General features: G+C 43.9%; 1 pseudogene; it reads right to left on the bottom strand.

The window, feature by feature from the left end:
• Positions 1-10979: 10979 nt before the first annotated feature.
• On the bottom strand, positions 10980-11202 carry LOC146208679 (U2 spliceosomal RNA; annotated as a pseudogene).
• Between the last annotated feature and the right edge of the window lie 8527 nt (positions 11203-19729).

The following is a 19729-nucleotide window of genomic DNA, read 5'->3' as shown; positions in this document are numbered from 1 at the left end:
TGTGTGTGTGTGTGTGTGTGTGTGTGTGTGTGTGTGTGTGTGTGTGTGTGTGTGTGTGTGTGTGTGTGTGTGTGTGTGTGTGTGTGTGTGTGTGTGTGTGTGTGTGTGCGTTTGTGTGTGTGTGTGTGTGTGTGTGTGTGTGTGTGCGTGTGTGTGTGTGCGCGTGCGTGCGTGCGTGCATGTGTGTGTGTGTGTGAGAGAGAGAGTGTGTGTGCGTGTGTGTGTGTGTGTGTGTGTGTGTGTGTGTGTGTGTGTGTGTGTGTGTGTGTGTGTGTGTATCGTCTGTTTTTAGTTTGCTTCTTTAGTTTGAATGAATGTTTGTGAACTTCAATAATTCCAATAGCCTGAGAGAGTGTTCGCCCTGCTGAAGGATTAAGGCTGAGCCCCGCGGAGCGAAGCGCGTTGCCGTTGCCTTCGGCTAGAGGCTTCAGCGAATCACATGCAAGAGCCATTGTCGGCCTCCCGGCGCAACTGGGGATGAAGTGGGATTCAATTGGATTACTGCTGGGTTCAGCTTTGCGTGTCTCGCACTGAGGCCGTGGAAAAAAACGCTACTCACAGAAGCGGTACCGCAGCCTGCGCGACGAGCTTTGTTCGTGCTCACGTTATTAGAAGAATGCGTTTCCTAACGTTAATGCACGACCTTTTATTTTTGACTGACAACTAGACGGGAAAGGATTTACGTTCTGTATTCCTTTCTTCGCGCTTCTTATTGCACTACTGCAATTTTTGCGTCAGTTCTGAAGCTCCAATTGCTTTTCTGGGAAAACTGAGACTTTGTCAAAAGTATTTTGGAGACGAGCCCATAGAATATAAATGTAAAGCACGGTTTCAGAGATTGCATCATAGATGAACAAAAAGAAGCGCAGTGTCTTAATAGCACTTTCTTATTGTCATAAAAAGACTGCTGGCCAATCTAATAGCCCTATGGAATGTACAGGTCTCGTGCGTTATAATATTGCTATTTGTCTTAACATGTTAAAATGGGAACTGTTAACAGGAAAGCTAAGGAAAAGATACACACCTCGCCATCTGCCTACTGGAGAAGCCTAATTTTCTCTAATACAACATTAAACCACGCAAATTATCTCGGCAGCACACCTAATTCCAGAGCGTAGCTTTTTGGGCTTGTTGGTGCAGGAACATAGCGATATGATCATCAATGCCAGTAGCAAGTCATAATTTTAAAGATACTGGCGCATTTGTTTGGCAACGAACCATAAAGTTATCTCACTTATTTCTTGCGAATTACCCAAATTTAGTCTTTGTTTTTTTCTTGAGCATAGCTCGTACAAGGTGGTTTGCAAAGCTTACTACCTATAACATACTGCAGATATTACAAGAAACCTAAAGACAGCGCTCTTGTACGTTATTTTTGCGATTTAGTATCTGTTTTCAATATTGAGAGAATTACGGCGCTTTTCCTTTCCCAGCACCAAATATGCCTCTAAACGTGCGAGGCTGTACAAGCTCTGATTCTGCAGTAAAATCTTTCAATGTAGCATAGCGCACTTGACGAAAGAATGCGGGAAGTGTGTGATCGCAGAATCATAGCAGTATTCCCTAGCGAAAAAACTGTATGAGTCACAATAACATCATACAGATTTCTCATAAAAACTCATACTAAGCTCATACAAATCTCATTCATTCTCATATATTTCTCATACGTTGAATGATATTTGTATGAGATTATATGAGAATTATAAGTGCTTAGTATGAGAAATCTGTATGAGGTTATTGTGACTCAGAATTTTTTCGCTAGGGTTTCGGTGATGCGCAGTAATCTTTCCGACACCTTCCTCTGGAAACAAAAAAACCATGTGGCAATAAAACACAGTTCACACGATCGCGCGACAGGCAGCGTTGGTGTTATTAGCCATGTTTATTTCCAAATAAGTTCAGGTAGCTTCTTCCGCACGAAACCTGATGCAGTCGTATTACTGTGAGCCAAGTGAGAGGGGAATCTAACGCTTGAGTTCCCGTGTCTTAAATAACGCCGCTAGAGCTGTGACACCCGTCGCCTGTCGCAACGCGGAAGTCCGGCATGGTCGCCTTTCACATCTTCTATGTCGAATGGGAAACGCTTTGCTGGCCCTGAATTATATTGACTGAGACATTTTCCTATTTCTCTTCTCTTGAGGCTCTGATAAAATATTACAGCGTTCTGCTATGGTCATCGAAGATACGACCACCTACTGCTTCGTTTCGTTCTCTTCCGCTGTGGGTTTCTGCAAGATTATTAAACATGGGCCACTGGAGATCACTGCATTGGTTAGCATCGATATTAGGTATCAACATGGGGCATCGAGTAAGCTCAAGTGTACAAGGAGTATGGTGTACAGTTATGTAAGGCGAGATAATTAGAATGCAGCTTCACAAATTGAAAACTCGTAATTTGGCAGAAAACACAATCTCAAATTCTCTGCTATAAAATCCAGGTTTTTTAGGAGCAAACCGCAGCCCCATAAGAACCGTTGCGGAACGCGGTGGTTTACTCCTACCACAAAATATGAAGATATAATGAATATCGAGGATCGGCGGCACTTAAAAAGTCTCGGACTTTGTAAGGTGGCCTGAGAATTATTATTTATTTCTTTCGGTTGGTTGGTTTGTGGGGTTTAACGTCCCAAAGCGACTCAGGCTATGAGAGACGCCGTAGTGGAGGACTCCGGAAATTTCGACCACCTGGGGTTCTTTAACGTGCACTGACATCGCACAGCACACGGGCGCCTTGCTTTTCGCCTCCACCGAAAAGCTGCCGCCGAGGCCGGGATTCGATCCCGCGTCCTTGGGAACAGTAGTCGAGCGCCGTAACCACTGCGCCACCCCGGCGGGGTTATTTATTTTATTTCTTTCGATATACCGCAGACCATGGTTCTGGCCCTGGCAGGAGTGGCATACATATAGAACATAGATGATAGAATATAACAATAACACTTATCCTGCAAACAACCAACCCAGGTAATGTAATGAAATGGATACAGGATACAAAACCAGGGAATAGAGCAAGGACAGGAGAAAAAATAAGACCTGAGTTCACTCGGCTCAGTGAGGACCTTCCTCCCTTTCTGCGAAACGGGCAAACTACCTTAACATAAAAACCGCGAATGTACAGTGGCTCTTCGACCTAAAGAGGTAACTTCAAAAGGGCTCAAGGACATATTGAGTGACTCGTCAAGCAAGAAAGTGCAAAGGATTTTATAGGAGGGGCTCAGGAGCTTGGCGTGGGTGTTTAGGCAGACGCTGGGATCTTTTTATAGATGATACTCCTGGTGGAATAAAATAAGCTGCAGCATTGCTCCCCAGTGTAATAGGCGGAAAGTGGTGGTTAGTTATCCTTAGGGTGATGATGAATACTGCACAAGTGGTAATAGCAAAGGGCACCTTTCTGAAGAACGAACAAAATGATTTGTTTATCCTCTTCGTATTGTTTGCAAGCGGTGCAGTGCTTACTAAGACAAACTATTTCTCCCAAATCCCTACCAATTTGACTTTTAAGTAGTTGCTGAACTACCGACTTTTCGTTGCAAACAAAATCAAACAGATAAACGAGAACAAGCAGACACAAGCGCCCAGAACAAAGGCCTTATTCTGTAAGGAGCTATTATGTATCTTCCATTTTAAATCTGCTTGGTTATCTAGCCATGATCATTGTTTCATCGAGGTAGGTTAGGCGTCGAAGCGAACGGCTGAAGTGATGGGACTACTCGCTCTTTGGATGCCCGACCTCGCCATTGGCTACAGTCACGGCAATAGCTGACCAGTAAGTGCGGGTTGAGGGACGCCTTGAGGAACACAATGTTGTGACTGCTGTGATTGGTCGCTCGCTGCTTTCTTATGATGCTGCAGACATGCCGACAGTAACTAATATTGAAATCAAAAATGAATATCATTAGCCAAAATAATCCTTATAATATACTACCCCGGAATATTTGATACAGCTCAAAACTCCAGTTTGCGATCGCCGAAACATGTTATAGATAGCTTTAACAGGTTTTCACTCACCAAAAAAATCCGGACATCTTGTGATCCAGGGGACAATAAAACGCGATATAAACAAAGGAGGCATTATGGTAGAAGCAAATGAGACACGGGCAACTAAACATGAGTGAACAAATTCATGATCCCGCGAGTGATTGTTCAATATAACAGAAAACGCCAATACCCAAATCAGTGGATGATGATATAACTGATTTATTCGACGCTCTTTTTGAATCCACGGGACCATCCCTAGCTTCGCAGATAAAAATGGTGCGTGCCTCAAAATTGCCTAATGGGGTGGAGAATACCTTACTATTAACTGACATATTAAAGGAATAATTAGTTGGCGCAGTCTGCCACCTCTCAGCGGGGAAAGCAGCAGGATTCGTAGCAGTGCCTGTGACTTACAAAAAACATTATTGACATCTTAGGTACACATTTGCTGCATCTTTTTATTGATGCACTCGATAGTGGAGTGAATTCTAGCGAATACAAAGCTGCTAAATTTGCAGCTGTTTTTTTTAAGGTGCACAGCGATGCACTTTGTCAAACTATAGGCCGGTTTCGGTATTAAGTGTAATTAGTGCCGTTTTGGAGAAGGTCCTATGTAAACGAATACACAACTTTTTACCGAGTGCAACATTCTCGATCCTATCATCATGGTTTCCGCGCTTAAAACTTCACTTCCACGGCAGTGCTTATCTTGATGCAGCTGATAAATAGCGCGCTACACGAAAACAAATAGGTGTACTAGTTTACCTGGATATATCGAAAGTATTTGGCACAGGGGACCCTTCGATATTATTACAGAATATGGTAACCTACAGACTATGGGGCAAAATGTATGATTGAATCAACAGTTATCTCTCAGGATGGCTGCAAAACGTTGTTAAACATCGCACACCAGTTGCTCAAACAAATTACACATGGCGTGCAGCTGGACTCTCTATTTGGACCCCTCCTTTTTTTATTTGTATAATAATGAGATATATCTCACCCATTCAGAAGCTGTTATATACGCAGATGGTATTGCACTGTCTTTCACAGGGTATACTGTAAAGGAACTAGAGGGGAAATAAACGAGGAAATCCCAGTGGTTCACTAACAGTCTGCCCAACTTAATCCTTAAAGTTACCACCGTTAAAACAAGCTGTACTCTTTTCCCCTCAGAGCAGAAGAATATTACCTTTGAGAATTTGAATTTAACTCTGAATGACACCAGTTTGCTTAACGTCTATCAGGTGAAGTATTTGGGTGTTTTTTTCGAATCATGCATGCACTGGAAGCAAAAAGTTGCACACGTTTGCTCTATAACAGCCCTCGGCTGTCATATGCCACTAAGAGCTAGAGAATATTTTGGAAGCCCAATTTTGCGTATATTGTATTTTTCACCTGTGCACACTGCTTAGAGACTTTGGGGGCAGTACATACTTGAAAACAGTTATTTGCTAGTAGAAACTTGCTGTTCGCACGATAACTGTAGTAAAGAGTAGCTGAGAATATTGGCCGTATCACTTGAATACAAAAAAAGATTACTCAAATGATCAATACAATAATCATAAACAGTAATTAATTACCCACGTCATTGCTTAGATCCCCTCTAAAACTAACAGGAGCCACGGCTATCAATATATTTAACCGTCCACCATGTCACCACGCTTACGGTCAAAGACTGTTGAAAAACAATGGGGTCCTGAAGCGAATGGGATTCCTGATGAAATAAAATTGAAACAGCATTTTTCGGTTTTATTCAAGCATATTTTTCTTGATTATCCGTAGATATGAGAGTAAATACGTTTTTCATTTGTATTTGAGCATTTGTAACCTTGTTTTAGTCTTATCTTTCCTTCTAATTTTTATGTTCAGCTTCCTACACAACTTGCAGAACTGTATTACCTTTACTAACATTTTCTGTATCAGTTTGTATGCACTGTTGAAATGCTTGCCATTTCTCTTGAGGTTACTTTATATATGGAACAGTCGCTAGCCAAACTGGCTGCGTGTCTAAAGTCAAGCTTGTGCTTTCTGTTGTAGAAAATAAAAATGAAAGAAGAAAAAACATAATTAAGAGAAATAATTAAGAGAAACATACTGTTGTGTGAAAGGTTACTGATTCTTCTAAAGCGAGCGGTTTGTTATGCCGCGTAGAGCATGACAGAAAAAAATTAGGTAAGCACTGGAATAATTAAAAAAAAAAGAACAGTTAAACTTTATTGTGTCATGTATTCTCTTCAGCTTGCAAAGAATCATTCATGTTCATTTTTAGGATGTAAGCTAGAGTTGAAGATCATTCCCGTTTATCAATGCGGCAGTACAAGAGCTCACGTGGTATCCAGACTGATTGCCGGCAATCAGACTATTGCTGATTGCCGTAATTTTCTGCAACGCTAACTTTGTTGAAGAAAGTCAAATAAAAAGAAAAGCATTTAGGTGCACCTTTAATTTTAAACTTAGCGCACTATTCTCTCTTCCACAAGGATTTCTTCCGCTTGGAAATGACTCTCCATGGAGCTAGGCGCCCGGATTCAGGGTCCGTTCTTTGAGATGCTTTAACCCCCTTCGAGACATTCGAAAAGCAGTCTGTTCCGCTCAAATGCCCCCTTTAATTGACGTTTTTAATGAAAGTTGGATTTCATTGGTTTATCTCAAGCAAAGCTGGAAACTGTACGAACAAAAACACAGTGGCTTGGAATCGTTTCTCTTTGTGGGTTTTAGATATTTTCTATGTTGCCTTACTGTTCGTGCTCTTTCTGACATCGCTTCCTTATTTCGAGTAACTTATACTTGTGTTCTTCAACAGTATTAGAAACTTATACTGAAGAAGTTTGCGCATACACAAATAAGCTTTAAGGAAAGGCGTCAATTAAGCTTTAACGTATTACCAGCAGGTTTGCCAGGCGCCCGTGTGCTGTGCGATGTCAGTGCACGTTAAAGAACCCCAGGTGGTCGAAATTTCCGGAGTCTTCCACTACGGCGTCTCTCATAGCCTGAGTTGCTTTGGGACGTTAAACCCCACAAACCAAACCAAACCAAACCTTCAAATCATAGCGAGTACCTTGCTTTATAGAGCAATGCTGCCACGAAAGAATGCCTCAAGGAATCATGTCTTGCTATTTAATAACTAAAAACAATTATAAGCCGCCAAGTATATTAAAACCTCAGCATTCACTAACATATGCGCAACTAAACGTTAATAACATTTTGAGCGAGTACTTCTGATGTAAATGTTTCATCAGAGCGCCAAAAAAGAACAGCTGCACATTTTGAAGTAAAACTGAGCAACGTACATTCAGCATCATGAGCTTGGTTACACAGGAAGCGAGCGCTAATGTGTTCCCTTTATCTCATGAAGTGTGGAGTGCGTATGCTGCTATATTTGCAGGGCTCTGATTTGAGACATATACTATGTTCATGAACTGGGGAATTAGGTATACTAGGTACTGAATGAGATTGCTTATACCAATCAAAATTTTCGTTAGCAGACAGGTAAAAGTTAGTGCTGTTTCTGTTTGTTTCTCTACAATCACGTTTCTGATAGGCAGCTTGTGCAGATATTTCTAAAAGAGCGTAAGAGTCTGGCATAAATTTTTTTCATATCATTTTCAAAACCTTTCTGTTTATACTTAAAAATCATGTTTAATCGATATAATTCATATCCTAAGTTTAGAGGGATTCTTTCATCTCTGATTGTCTTAGAAGTTGACCGCATTTCTGAAATAAATCTGCTATTTATCGTACAATATGCTGTGGCTTAATACATGTTTCAATACGTATATTTAGACAGCAAAAAAACTTGCTAAATAATCATAAAGCATCTGTGTATCTATTTATTCATCATACACTCTTCCGACTTTTCTGACAGTGGTCCAGCCACTCCTTCGTGCAAATTAAGCTAAAATAAAAATTCCGGTGCATTATCCTCTAATGTAGGGTACAACAATTGTGAGCAACGAAGAATAAAGGGGGGTTAAATGTGTCGGGACATACTGAAAAAAACATTTATTTAGGGGGAAGCCAGCAACCTCTGCACCAACGTTACTAGTAATCTAGTAATGTTGCTCTGTACAGCCATTGTCTAAACCGCGAAAGATTTATGTTGACGTTTGTTCTACAGGTCGTTTGACGCATTACTGGAGAAAAAGGTTAGGACGCTAAAACAGCTAGGAAGCTTATTTTAGTGTGGCAGCACTACTCCGCGAGGTGTTAAATACGAGCTCATATTTCTTGCTCGTCCCTGAAGCTTAGTGTAGTAACGAGTTTCTCAGTTCAATCCAAGAACCAAGGACTTCTCATGACTAACCATTGGTCATTATGAATCATCTTAACTATCAGCCTTTGACATGCTCATGACTACCTTTGCTTGCAACATTTGATTGCGTCTGACGTTGTGCTATCGCACATTTTGCTCGGTTTAGCCACGTTAAAATGCTATCATTTCTACTACCTTTTCTACCTTTTTTTCGACCTTGCCATACTCGTTCAAATGCAAAGTCGAGCCAGATAATTCGGGCTCAAAAATTACAAGTTTCACAACACAAGTTTCTCAGCGCCCTTAGAGAGTTCCTCGTTCTTCTTAGGCCCACAATGCCGACCTTCACGTCCCTTTTTCTGGTGCCACTCCCCTCCTGCATGTTGCTCGATCTGGTCGCGCCTTTGTTTTCCGCATTGCCCAGGAGCGGACAGACTCTCGGGCGCCATCTCTGCCTGTTTCAGCACCAGGCTCTGCTCTAAGCTCATTTCCGCCAAACCTCTCTTCCTATTCCTTTCCCTCCACTTAACCTTCTGCCTCACTCACCTCTCGGCATCGGCTCCCCCGCTTGTATGTTCTCTCGGATGCATCCCCGCCAATGTTCGCCCACCTCCGCTGCGGCTTCGGTCCACTGACTAGCACCAGGCGGCACGCAGTGTTGTGCGAGTGCTCGAGGATCAATTCTCCCTGTGGATGGGAACTCTCCTAGGAAGGCGCGGGGTTCATGGCTTTGGGAGCTGGTATTCACCGAAGCTATTGTGCTCCGTCACGACCGAGAGGCGTGGTGTATGAAGGCGGCTGCGTTAATGGAAAGTAGGGTTTCCACACCCCACTCGCGGTGTTCCGCCATTCGTGATTTACACATTTGTCTCGTTATCTTTTGTTTCATTCTTTCTTCATCTGCTACCTGGAGTGCGGAAATGACACCTCGCCATAATTTTAATATGTGCACATTTAGTTCATGAAATAAGAAAGAAAAATGTGGGGCTCTCGAAGAGGGCTGGTAGTGTCGAACAAAACAAAACAATGATGGACCAGGAAAGCCAGGAAACCAGAAAGTACGAAGACGATAAACGAAAGTTGCGCTATGGACAGAGGGCTAACAATGTAGGAAATGGTTTAGCGTACTCACAGGAAAAATGCCGACGGTGACCGACGTCAAACTTTTGCCTTCGTGTTTCTCTGTGGGCTATAAAAGTTTAAAAAGTGGGAAGAAAATCCACAACAGGAAGAGATCAAACGAGGCCCATCTTCAACACCACAAAGACGAGGCCACCTACCGCACAATGAGTGAAATGAGGTCTTTCTCATAGAAACCGAAAGATGTGAAAACTTGTACACTTTGTAGAGTTGCAAACAACTGCAGAAATATCATGCTACCGATTCCATCTTGCATGCGGCAGATGGCCGCAGCAGTGTAGAAAAACAATTTTTATACTGTAATTTCGTGGAAGAAACAAGGCGGTGTATTTTGGCGAAAACCTAGTATATGTGACAAAAAGATACGGAAAAAAAAAACAGAAAAAGGGGGGGGGGGAGGTACATAGACCGTCAGTCATTATCGTTATCGTGGCTATCTCACTTTCAAAATGGGGATGGTATTTTTTCTTTGCATGATGTATCGCATGCTTGACTTGTCTGAGAATAAAAATGATGTTTTCAAAGCCATGGGTCAACATTTGTTTTTCCCTCGCTGTCGAGCAGTTCTAATGCGCGAGGACAAAGTCAAGGTGTAAGGCAGTCACAGTTTCTCAAACTGATCTGAAGGGCTGAGGAAGGAATAAAAATATTACGATTAAGCTTGAGTTTTTTTTCGGAGCAGACCTAAAAGGCGAACATGAACAAGCGCAGCCAATCTAAACAACTACTGCTTTTGCACCTGGCTGCATGTGCCGCGTGGGTCAAGGATAGGATAGGATAGGAAATACGTTAGTTTCTCTACGAGGGTCTTGTGCTAGTAGCGGAAGAGTTCCATCTTCCGTCTTCTCACAGGGTCGGTGCCCCTATTCCAGGGCTCCGCTGAGCTTCGCTGCTCGCTGGGCGTGCTGGATTAAACCTAGTTGGCAATCCAAATCGCCGCTGGAGAGCCGGCTCTCCCACTGTTCCGCACTCGGGTCTTTACGAAAGCTGTCGTTATTTTTACATTGCCACGTGATGTGGTATAGCGAAGGTTTGCTACCACACCATGGGCAGGTGTCTCGATATTGTGACTGGTAAAAACCCACCGCCGGACACCCACCGGTAAAAATGGGTACAAGCGTCCCCCGGCTTGGTGCTCGGCTTTTACAGGGGTGTGCGTTTGGGAGAAGCTCCGTAAACCCCGCTGCGCGCCCCTCCTCCGCAGTGGGCCCAAACCCAGTTTCGAACCTCGCAGCCTGCAAAGGTGGTTCTGTTTGTCTTGCAAAGGTACTTCCTTTGACCCTCACCTGAAGTGCTCCCTTAGAGCCTCAGCTGCAGCAGTCCTAAAAAAACAAAACGAAAAAAAAAAGGGCCACATAATGGGCTGTTGCCGCGCAAGGCGGACTTATTGTTGTCCGATGGCGGAACGAATCACTGCCACATCGGCGCAACTATTTGGGCCATGACCCCTTTTCCCAAGCATTTCACCCCAGAAGAGCCGAGCACCAGGCCGGGGGAAAGCTTGTACCCATTTAAAAACCGGTGGGTAACCGGCGGCACCAGGGATCGAACCCGGTACCTCCCGAATGCGAGGCGGATGCTCTACCACAAGGCCACCGCGTCGGTCAAATTTTTGTGGGCCGATCCCGGAGGCAGTGCAATACCGGGCCAACCCGTGGCGGAGGTGAAGCAAGCTTCAAGCACTCCGCCGCATTCCAAAAATGAGTTTAATATCTTGGGTCCAAATAGGACCCGTATCAGATATTAAGCTGATAAGAACAAAGTGTTTTTCAGAAATGTTTTGTACATTTCCTTACTACACTTTGATCTTAGCCAAAAGGCCGAGAAGCGATGGCCTTGTGGTAGAGCATCCGCCTCGCATTCGGGAGGTACCGGGTTCGATCCCTGGTGCCGCCGGTTACCCACCGGTTTATCAATGGGTACAAGCTTTCCCCCGGCCTGGTGTTCGGCTCTTCTGGGGTGAAATGCTTGGGAAAAGGTGTCACGGCCTAAATAGTTGCGCCGATGTTGCAGTGATCAGCACGGCCTTTGCAGACCATGGTTGTTCGAAACTAAGCCCCCGAGGGAGCACAGCAGGGTTAGCAGAGCCTCTCCCAAACGCACACCCCTGAAAGAGCCGGGCGCCGGGCCGGGGGACGCTTGTACCCAATTTTACCGGTGGGTGTCCGGCGGCGGGTTTGACCCACGGCGAATGCCTTCGCCGTGGGTCAAACGGCGAAGGCATTCCAACAATAGTGGTCACCAGTTAGGTTTCGTAAGGTCGTACAATCTGTAAGCCGAGAGAGCAGCAACTACTCTATCAGACATATTCTTCAGCGCCTATGAAGAGTACGGCAATACATAGTGATACTAACTGCGTAATTAGGCTACTACTAAAAATATCCTAGCTCGTAATTTCATTAGGCATTTTGTTTTCTCTCGGGTACAATTCAATTATTTTCCTTCCCTGAAACTGCGTTTGCCTTTAACGCCTGACGATTCACTCAGTTACAAATCGAAATGTTTCCAATCATGTAACGGAGTGTTCGCAGTAGAGGCTGATAGATGGCGCAGGTTGGCGCTGTCCAATAGAGTGACTGGACTCAATCTAGTGACGCAGTCAATAGAGTCAGTGACACTACAGTGCAATAGTGTTTATATATATATATATATATATATATATATATATATATATATATATATATATATATATATATATGGGATAATGCACAGGAATACTGACATCCTCGTAGCCTACAGTGCGCCTCTAATGTGCATAAAGCTGACCATGCAAAGAAGATGTGGCCAGACAAGGTGAACAAGGAACTATGGATGAAAAATCGCAAATTGCAGAGAGAGTCAAGGAATGAACAAAGAGTAAAATACAAAGGTCGTCTTCAGGAACATCAACCCGCGAGAAATATGACGAAGTTTTAAAAAATAAAAATGCAGGACAGCCAAAAGGAGAGGAAGAATAAAATTCACGTAGTTTTCATTTCGGCGCTGCTACTGGTTGTCTCATCTCCTCTGTGTTCTCTCATGGCTACTTTCGAGAAAAGCAATTTCATGTAGTAGTATTATTTGCTGTTCTCTTTTTTTTTTTGTTGTTGTTCAGTGACCTCTTGCCGCTTGTTAATAGCTATTCAGTGTTCCGGCTTCTTTTGCTGTTTTTTGCTTTTATAGTATGTGCTAAGAATTTTTATTTCATTGAGATCAATGGGCTCTTGAGCGTTTATATGCCGGAACCATTCTGAGCTCGATATCCTAGCTGAGTTTAATGCCTTTGCAGATAGGTATAGCTCTCGCATCTCAGTAATATGAAAAAAAAATATTCAGGAACTCTTTATCCGTGTCGAGGATAACGCACCCTTCTTACAGCCTCACAAGCAAGAATAAAGGCATGTTCTTTCGATGGCGGTGTGATAAAACTCGAATCGAGTTTTCTTCCCAGCCTGCTCTTACCCTCCCTCGACTCGAGTTCCCGATTCGAAAGAAATCTCCCGCGCACTTTCTGTTTCTTTATGCTGCGTGTTGTCCGCACCTTTCTATTTCACTCGTGCGCCCTTATGCCCCTGTCTTTATCCTGTCAGCTCGTAACACTTCTCTTCCTACCCCGGCTTCCTGGCGCCAACTAGTCCTGAATCCCTACATTGTCCCCCGCCTATCGCGAATTCACCTTTCTTTTTATTTATTCTTTTGTACGCACGAAGACTCCTTCGTCTAGTCGTCTTAGTTTTGTACAAGTCATTGGTTTTTGTTTTGCGGACCATGGTTTTTCGAAAGGACTCCAGGTAGCGCCTCGATCTCCGATCCCATATCAACCACCACCAGACAACGGTCGTGTACCCGGGAGTTTCCCGAGTGGATAAAGGAAGGCGAGTGGCATTTCCAATATACGCACCGACCGGAGCTGGACCTCCTGCCACCCCTCCTTTAACGGGATAGAGGGGAGATGAAAAAGAAAGGAATATAAGCTGGCTTTCTGTCTTTTTGCTAGAGGATGAAAGTCGATCAGCACAGGTTTTTTCTTTCCGCAATCGGCAACCCACCCGCTTCGTGCATCGTTTAACCTCGGCCAGAATTGCCCTGGGATTTAGTCTCCTCCAGCGGAAACCATCTTTACGTTTAGATTCTGAATGGCGTCCGGTGTCTATCCTCTCGGCGACTCCGTGCGGAATTACGGCGCATCCGGCGATTTGGGCCATAAAACTGGTGTTCTTCGGACTGCGATGTTTAGCTGGTTGGTTTCTGCTCAATGCTGGTCCCTTACACAGACGCTGTCAACCGCGAGGATTTCTCCGTGCTTTGATTGAGAAGTTGGGTTTTTACCCCTCTTTTGTGCATCTTAACATCCATCTTCTCGGACGTTTCGTTAGATGACAGTAACCCCGGTCATTGCTTTCGTTTTAACGTTCCAGGTGCTTGGAGCATTGTTGAGAAGAAGGATCCTCGCATTTTATTGTAGAAAGTTGTTTTATGCTATATTGCAATACATGGGCTTTTCTTGAAATATATCGACCATTTTGCAGTTGGCCGAGAGTCAGTTGGAAAGGCCTCTAATGAGTCCTTTCCTAAGGGGCGACTGATGATGATGATGAGGGCTTTGGGGTATTCTTGGGGCAGGGAAACTGGACACGGGTTATGCCGGCCTACGTCGTGGAAGCACTCTTGACGTCCAGGGGAAGGGGAGATGGGATGTTGGGAGGGGAAGGGGGTCATCGTCTTGAGGCTCGCAGCAGCAAGCCTTTGCTTCCCCTTTTCCAACACGTGGCGGAGTCCAGTTGTGTACGCGGAGGGTTGCGTCCCCGGTTTCCTATTCGCTACTGCTGTTGTCAGCCGCATTAATCGAGACTCGACGAGTCGTCTTGTGAAAGGATTTGTTTCCACGGCAAGGGCGCTCACTTCCTCAAAGGCAATTTTGTGGTCGGTGCGTTCGCAGTGTTCGAGGGGGTTGCTTTCTGAGTTCATTTGCCGGACATTATTTTTGCGTTGGAATAGTCGTTGACGGAGGTGTTTTGCTTCGCCGATATATGAGGCCGGGCACTCGGAGCACGGGATTTTTAAACAAGGCCAGGTTATTTTTCTTTGGGTATGCGGTCTTTTGGTAGCGGTAGAAAACGGCCGACCGTTGAGGCAGGTTTGTGAGACACACAGACGTGTTTTCTCAGGATGCGTACCGGCGCCTCACTAGTGCCCGCCACGTATGGGAGCACAATGCGAGGGCGCTTTGTCGTTTTCGTGCTGACAGACCTTCTTGTCCTGCGAGCCCGACGGCGGAAAGCACGTTGAATAAAGGTGCATGTGTAGCCATTTTTCTTCAGATCGGCGAAAACGATGGCCTCTTCCGCTTTTCTCCCCTCCTCAGAGGAGCAAACGTACTCACCTCTCCTCAGAAGAGAGAGGAGACGACGCAGGCCTTTTGCTTAACGGGGTGGTCTGAATTAAATTTTATGTAGCGGCTGGTATGATCAGGCTTCCTGTACACACTGAACTTTTGGTCTCACCCTGTCTTGAAATCAGGATGTCAAAGAATGGTAACTGATTTTCCTTTTCCCATTTCAAAATGATCAGGATAGAAGGTCAACCGCATTCAGGTTCGCAAGGAAGTGTGTAACTTCTGATTTTTATTTTTAGGATGCAAAAGCAGTCATCGACGTACCGAATTAAAACCTTTGGCGTTTATTGGAATGATTGAAGAGCTTTCTCTTCAATGACCTCCATCGTTAAGTTGGCAGCGGTGACTGATATCGCGGCGCCCGTAGCCGCGCCGCTTGTTTGTTTGTAGAATTCCCCTTTGAAGGAAAAAGCCGTGCTGTTTAGGCAAACCTCCAAGAGCCGGTCAAGTTCTTCCGAGTTCAAGCTTGTCCTTGCACCGAAGTCAACGTCCGCCTCGGTGCCAGGACAAGCTTCGGTGCCACCCAACCAGATGGATTTCCGCCGAAGATGTTCTAATTCCTCACTACTAGGAAAGCTATACCGCTTTCTCAGGAACATCGTCGTTAAAGAAAAAAATATATATTCCAGCTACTGCGAGGCATACAAGTTTAGACAAGTCTTGCTCAGGTAGTTCTCGGCGAGTTATGTGGTGCCGTTAGCAAAGTGAGATCAAGAAAAGAGGGGGACCAATTTATCGCAGAGAGAAACAACTTCGAAGGCTTCACATGGTTGCAAGCGAGCGAGCAAGCGAGAGAAAAAGAGAGAAACAGTGGCGCGGCGCAGCTATATCCCTGCAACAGAAAAAACAAAACTTTATTACATCAGACTCGACTGCACAAGGTTTATGTTGGTGGTCCTCAACGCTGTTAATTTGAACTGAATGTCGTATATTATTTCAGCGCCTAATTTACGGCAATTGTGAACCTCAATAACACGCTATCTTTGCTGTCTGTTGATATGAAAGCCCTCAATTTGTTTGAAAAAAGAGACCAACGATAAAGAGACATGTGTATGTTTGTGCGAGAGGGGGGAAGAGGGTTATTATTGAGTCGTATTTCTGGCGCCATAAAGGAACAAAATAAGAGACGCACTGATAGAGAGGGAACATACGTCTCTTGAAGTTGTGTTCTCGATGAGAAAGGAATCGAAATAAGAAGCTACGATGCAGCTGTAGCACTGTTCCTTTAAATAACGGAGTACGTTAAAGCTAAACAAAATTACGTAAAATTACCTTTTACAGGTTGCTTTCTGGCAAGAAACAACTCACTGTTTGAGTTTCCAGTAATTTCCACTTTCTGCTGTAAATTTGTTGAGCTTTCTGTTTTTTCTCGTATTATATTTTGCTAGGCGTAGCAGCACTTCGTTGCCGAATCTTGGCCTCCAAAAAGCCCCTATTGCCGCTATATTTTAAACCTTTTATGTCGTTTTTTACTCGTATAATACCCGACGCTCCAAAAAAAGTTGTTTCGAACAGTTTCCGCCTTGCTTACCGCAAAGAAGGTCCCCGTTTCCGCCTCAACTTCCAAACGAGCATCAGTGCTGACGGCGATGGTAGACTTATAATGGATCCAATTTTCGAAAAGGAACTCTTTTTGTTTTCTTTAGGTGTATTGTCTTTTTGTTATGGTTGTCGTTTTTCAAACGTGTCTTGCTTGAACGTATATTTCCGCGTATCTTCCGTTTTAATATTGTATTTTCATAAGATTATATTATCCCCCTTCAGTCTATTGGTTTTAGAGGGGTAGACTGGTTATATAGGCTTCTGAACAACTGCCAATAATACCTAAAGATACGGGCTGAGACTATTTTAGTAAACATTTGGGAGGAAAGAAAATAATAATAAATATTTAGGGAATGACTGGTACGCAATGACTCTTCACAGCGTTGTTTCCATGAGAAGTGATTCAGGCTTCTATCGTCAAATTGTTTCGAGAACGACAGATACATCAGAGGCATATTAATATCTAGCAGGGCTGAAAGGTGAAGATGATGATATCGTTGTTTAATGTAAAGATAAGGCTTAACGGTTGGCTATAAATAACATAAACAATATAAGAATAACAATTCGTACACCATTATAGACATATAATAAAAGCGGATGCGGAGCAGCATCTTTTCGTTGTACCACGGCGCTAAACTCATTTTCCTTTTTCTTGTGCCAAACTCCTTCGTCTTTCCATTTATGTGAAACGTAAGCGGACAATTGATCTTGCACCTTTAATATCAGTCACCATGTCAGTTACCAACTAGCCCAACTAGAAACCCTCTTGATGCACCTTTAAGTATGCAAATTGTTCGCATATTTCTATGTCTGCGCACCGAGTCCACCCCTTTAGGCACATTCAGAGCGCTTGGTTGCGCAACTCAGCTGATTCTGTCGTATAAATCTCCGAAGTGCAGCCCATGCTGAAACACGCAGTGGGTGATTGAAACCATTAAACAAACTAAAATCCCAATAAACAATCACACCAATCTCCTATACAACACGACCACATAAAACATCTAAGAGGACGCCAGCATAAGACATGTTTTGCCGTTTCTACTGCGGGGACTTTTCATAATGACATTTGGCGGCGATGGCAGCGCGGACACAGACGTTTATGGCAAGCAATAATTGGTAAGACAATCACTATTCTGTCATGAATGTATGTCCTCAAACCAAAACAACGTGGTGACAACAATAGTAGCAGGACTGATCGACGGTCTCGCTCAATTGCGCTTGGTATATTAACTACTTTCATGAGCAAGAGAGGGCGCCTCAGTTCCTCTGATATGGCGGTGCTACGGAGGATTTCATTTGTGGGCAGTCTGTAGAAATCATAGTGCTTGTTTTAAAATTTTGCGACATACTCGCGGCTCTTTGTCGTGGGCATCGTATATGAGTTTGTATTTGGTAGTTCGACTCTGTGAAAGCACTGAATTAGTGAAGGAGACGTAATTTATTTCTGGAGTGTGAAGACAGTTTGCGTAATTTCGAAGTGAGTCATATGAGAACATTTTCTAGGAAATTTGAAACTGACATAATCAACTTTGGAGTGTTCCACAACAAGTGAATAATGGCGACCCAAGAAAAATATGTTTTACTTCACTTGCACATGTAATCAAGACGCAGCGACTGCTGTGAGGCTTCCGCAGAAAGCAATCTAGAAACTTTCTTACGGCCGAATGCTTCTTACCTGTTAAACCTGCCCACTGTTTGGCATGTTTTAGCTCATTCACTCTAATAATCGTGTGGTGCTTTATACAAGCACATAGGGTTTTATTTTGTTTACACGCACAAAAACAGAATTGTGTGATCGCCTTCCCTCCTGACTGTTCTCTCTGAGAATGATACCTCTCCCTCGCAGTTTGTTCGCAGGCAGTAGAATAGGGGTCTAGCAGACAGTGGTATAGTGGTATACCGCCACTTCATGCACTATCCACTTAACACTGTCCCTAATTTACATTTCTACAGAGCAACTTTGATAACAACGCCTGGGCTTGCAGGCGACCCACTAAAATCATGCAACAAACAGCCTGGTTCAACGCTTAGAATAATCTTATAGTTCTTCAAAAACGCAGTGCCGACATCAATTCCGAAAAAAAAAATTTAACACAGATGAGACGGAATTTTTTACAAAAGGGATCTAAAGCAAGTGCAATAATTTTAAACGCTGTAGAAAGTGTCCTGCATAGCTACAGCTACTACGGAGACATCTGGTCACGTGGGGCGCGGTAAAGTAAGTGGCAAAGCAGCAGGCTGCCCATCAGAGACAACGAACTACACCAAATGACAAAGCAAAACAACGTTTGGCGGCAAATTGATATGTCGTACTCGTATTCCGTATCGCACCACCTAAGCTTGGAAATGCAAGCCCGGAACTAAAATAATTGAATGAGTTCGGGAGTACTGATTTCAAAATGATGCGCATGACCAGCATTTCAGCTCCGTGCATGCTTCAGCTGACATTTAGAATCACATCATAGTGCTTAACTCTAACTCTTGTTAGGAATGATCTCAACTTTTCGTGTGGAGAAAGCTGTAGACATGAATATGCGAGATCTCTTCCTGTTCATGGCCCAGTCAGAACTGAGAGGTATTTTTTCAATGTCAACAAATCACTGGCCTCACTCGGCTAGTTCAAACTGTTCTATCATCAGAAAGGTGACGTTAATTCAAGCCGCCTGCCTGGCTACACCTCTTTCTATCGGAAAAGATGCACAATTAAACAACAGTGCGAACATAAATAATGAGCTGGTTGTACGCTGCGGTGGTGTGAATGTTACGGGCTACGGGACCTTCGCATTCAACAGCTCCATTTGCAGCGAGGTTGGAATACAATGGAGTGGCTCCAGCTGCTGCTTCGACAAAATGATGAGCGGAGACTCTTGGTTGAACTCGCTGCCCTCGCTGTGTTAGCGGTGCGCTGTACGTAACTATAGCGTAACCCGCACAATTATTGAGAACGTCCAAGTGGGTGGCTTGGACGGATATTAGTGGCGCTAGGAGCTAAATGTTTGTAATATATGCTCCTGGCGGCTGGCGCATTGCAGCCCTCTTGGCGTGATCACAATTCTAGTGGCCAGCTAAAAGCAGCTCTAAACTTTGTCGAGGCCACGTGCTCGGGTATTCTTATTACGTGTGCGAGAAAATACACGGAATAAATATTCTCACGATCCGGTTTACCAGTGCAGGATGACCTTTTTTGTGTTTTCATTATTTAAGGACTTTAGCCTACGAGGTCGGTCTTATTATAGAAAGCGCGAACATTGATAGGTAGGCTAAATTAGCGTTCCATTTTGTACCAAAGATTACCAGTAATTAAATGAACGATAATATGAGTGGTTGGAAGATGTGAATGCATTTACATACCATGCGAAGAAACTGCAAGACAACCTTCTCTAAATGTTGGGTTTCGAACTTGGCGAGGAATTGCGAAGAATAAGGTAAGAATGCAAGGAAAA

The sequence above is a fragment of the Amblyomma maculatum genome, chromosome 1, assembly GCF_055883805.1.
Source record: "Amblyomma maculatum isolate TAMU_Amacu chromosome 1, ASM5588380v1, whole genome shotgun sequence".
Lineage (NCBI taxonomy): Eukaryota > Metazoa > Arthropoda > Arachnida > Ixodida > Ixodidae > Amblyomma > Amblyomma maculatum.
Note: the sequence above shows the minus strand (reverse complement) of the source record. Positions and strands in the feature narration are given on the sequence as shown.